Source organism: Equus quagga, chromosome 2 (genome assembly GCF_021613505.1).
Source record: "Equus quagga isolate Etosha38 chromosome 2, UCLA_HA_Equagga_1.0, whole genome shotgun sequence".
NCBI lineage: Eukaryota > Metazoa > Chordata > Mammalia > Perissodactyla > Equidae > Equus > Equus quagga.
This window is the reverse complement of record NC_060268.1, coordinates 170,143,226-170,147,060: the sequence shown is the minus strand read 5'-3', so window position 1 is coordinate 170,147,060 and position 3,835 is coordinate 170,143,226.

Genomic DNA, 3,835 nt, shown 5'->3' with positions numbered 1-3,835 from the left:
AACCCCAGGCCGCAGAAGCAGAACGTGCGAACTTAACCGCTGTGCCAGCGGGCCAGCCTCTGGCCCTCATTTTTGAAGTTCCAGATTTTGCAGCTCTTGCAGATTTTTCGCTCTCTGAGGAGAGCAGAATGCAAATCCCTTTAAAACGGCAGCGTCGAGAGACTGTAGAATGTCTTCCACAACGCCAGGCACTCACCAACCCCCCTAAATGGGAGAGAATCCTTAAGGATGAGAAATCTTTTGAAAATTAATTAAGTCACTTGTGTGACTTTAGAACTCCAACAGGAAAAATCCAGAAACCTGCTGAGTGTCTGCACACTGAGGCCTGTGAAAGTAAGTGGTGGCCACCCTCACAGTGAGACACCAAGTGGCCGCTTAAGAAAATTAGGTAATGCAGTGTTGACCATAGAAAAATAGCCAAGACGTGTTATTCTTCAGCGAAACCAAAGCTCCAGGACGGCATGTCTGTTATGATCCAAGTTAGGAAAACAAATGAATTTATTAAAAAGGCTGTACAGACATGTGCTAGTGCAAAATGCAGGCAGATCGGTTCTGGATGGGTTTCAGTAAACCCATGACGGTGTTGACAGTAATTAGTTCCATCAAGTGAAAATATCAGAGGGAGGGGAGTGTAGGAGGGTGACGATGGTTACTTTCCACTTGTAATTTTATGCTTTTCCATATTTTTTGAGGTGTTCTTTACCACAAGCTGCTATTGCTTCTTTCTCATGTTTTTATTATGAGATATATCATACATACACAAAGAGGGCACAAAACATATGTTTACAGTGTAAAGAAAGATTGCTCACTGAGCCCCACACAACTCCCACCCAAATCAAGATATAAAACCCGGCTGGAAGCCCCAGAGGCCTGGGCGCCTCTGCTCGATCACGTCACCTCCCGTCCCCTAGAAGTACCTGCTCTCCTGGCTTGTCTGATTATTTGTTCTTTGCTCTTTATAATTTTACCACCTATGGTGTTTCCATAAAATTATATACAAGCGTATAATTGAGGTTTGCTTATTTTTTATCCTTTTGTAAGTGGAATCATTCTGTAGTTATTCTTTCTCTCTGTGGTTCCTTTTGTACAGTATTGCTGGTGACATTCATCCATCTCGTGCGCAACTGGAGTTCATCCGTGTTCACTGCTGATGGTCTCCCCTTGTATGACCATATCACAATTTCTTTGTCCAGCCTGTGGATGGCCACTGGGGCATCCCCCATTTGGGGCTATTATTAGCAATGCTGCTGTGGAATTGTGTGTCCTGGTCCTTGGTGCACTTGCGTACGAGTTTCTCCAGGGTTCTTTTCTGGGAGGGGAACTGCTGGATCGCGGGATACACGCGGCTTCCCCCTTCCCAGGCAATGCCAAATGCCTTCCAAAATAGTTGCATGAATATTGCTAATTTTAAAGGTCTTTTTAAGGTCTTCATGCAAATGAAAAGAAAGGAGTAGGGAGGAGGAGGCAGGGGGAAGGAGAAGCAAGCCTTCCTCAGTAGCCTCACCACCCCCGACTCCTCCTGCCGTGCTTGCACACCTGTATCCCAGCCCCTCCAATGGCTTTTGTTTCCACCTTGCTCTCCCACCACTCAAGAACTTGAACCCAAGCCTTGCCCTCCCCCGGCAGGCTTCACTGCCCCTCCAGGGCTCCTGTGGCCTGACACAGTCAGTTGTCTGTCAGCGCCCCGCCCTGCCGGCTCTCTCTGTGAACCCCCAGAGGACAAGACCGACTGTCATCAAATGTCATGACCCCATCTCCCCCGACCCCGAGCTTAGCACAAGGCTTTGCATAATTATTGCCCAGTGAGTTTAATTTTGATAATAATGTCCTTTTGTGGCAAACCATTCCAATAATTCTTTTTATTGTGCTTTTGCCTTACTACAAAAGTAACATACGTTGATTGTGGAAAGTTTCACTTTCAGTGTTAGAGGGAGTCCAGTGTCTGATCGCACAATTGTTGACCTCATTGCTCCCTTTCGATGGACATCTGCGTTGTTGGTCCATGATCAATCAGGCCGTGGTGAGCCATCCCTATGACCCACCTCTTCACACCTGCGTAAGTACCACCTTCGGGAAATCCCTCGGAGTGGGGCCAGAGAGCAGGACATTTTGCACTGCAGGCAGAGCCCATTTCAAAAGCCCGTTTGCCCGCCTTTCCCGGCTGTTCTCTGCAGAGCACAGTGGTTGGGAGGGTCGAGGGAGGAGGGCACTGGCTGGAGCCCTCGCTCTCACTCATCTGCTATAAAACCATGGTCGCCTCCCCTCGTCCTCTGAGCTTGTGAGTGATGACAGCTCCCACCCTCCTGTCTCAAATGGCACAAAGTCCAGGAAGCTGCTGGGAGCCTCACAGCGGTGGGGCGGGGGGCGGGGGGGGGGGGGGGGGGGGGGGGTGCCCACCGTGGGCGTGTCCTAGCCCGCTGTCCATGGTCTCAGCGCCTTGGTCAGCATAGCCTTGAAGGTTTTGGAAGGACACAGAGTAAGTAGAAACCATGGATGGGTATCATCCCCAGTTCTCCTCCCTCCAGCCCCTCACCCCGCCGGCACTGGGCCCCCCAGACTCGGCTCCTGGCCCCAAACACCTCGACTCCCTAGGAAATAACTTCAGTTCCTTTCAAAAATCCAAAGTCTTGTTGTTTTCCTCAGGGAGAAATCTGTGTTTTTGTTTTCTGTCCATTGAACTCTGCTCCAATTAAGCAGCTGCCAATCTTTCTCGAGAAGATTCTCTAGGAGAGACTAAAGGAAGAAAACCTTTGAGGAAATGGAAGAAAGCGGATGAGGTTGTTGAGAGCAGCCCATCAGCCCGATGGGCAGTGCAGACTCCCCTTGGCCCGACTTCAGACGGCCGCCTCTGAGCCCTCTTTCCGTTGAGGCCTCGCTCTCAGGCCTGTCTTCAGCCTCTGTAGTTCAGCTACTGTAGCAAGAAGCTTCCGGGTCAGTTTAGTAAGGATCCCCCACCCTCCATACCTGATCCCCCTCGATATCTGATCAAATTCCTCACCCCTCACTCTTGACATCTGATCACTGGTCTGCCTTCAGCAAGGATCCTGTTAAGGGGGTTTAGCAAGAATTCCCCTACTCTTGATATCTCCTCTTACTGAGTGTCCATCCACTGACCCCCTCACTCGCTGTAAATCCCCACTGGTCTTTGCGGTATTCGGAATGGAGCTTTGTGTTGCCGGGGGTAGCAGAGTGCATGGGGCAGGCCAGGGTCCTGCCCACATGGGGCTGACAGTCCCCAGGACACAGCTGATGGGCAAGGGCCCAAAGGCGCGTGTAATTGTGGTCAGCAAGAGTGCTTTTCCTGATTTCTGAAAGGAGACAATAACGACATGGCAATGACAGGCACATTCATGGTCCACCATCAGGAAACAGGTCTTCAGCCCCTTCACGGTGTGACCTGCAGCCAAACCCAATGGTCCTCCAAAGAAAGCACCCTACATGTGACGGATGCATGGCCAAGTTAGAGCGAAGCTCTGGAGGCAAACTGTCTGACCTGGATCACTTTCTGGCTCTGCCACTTACTGCCTCTATGACCTCAGGCAAGTCCCTTCGCCTCTCAGCCCCTTGGTTTACTCACCAGTAAAATGGGGATAGTAATAGCACCTTCTGTGGATGGTTTGCGATGAATAAAGGCTGTAAGGAACTTAGCAGAGAGTCTGGTACCCGGCAAGGGCTGTTCTGACTCTTCCCGTCTCACATCCCTGGGTCCTTCCTTTGGTGAGCAGTGGGTCCTCCCAGGTCCAGACCCTGGCTCAGCCTTCCAGCCCAACACCAGGGGTGTGGCCTCCTCTGGGAGGCCTTCCTGTGGCCTGAAGTCTGGCCACATATTTAAGGC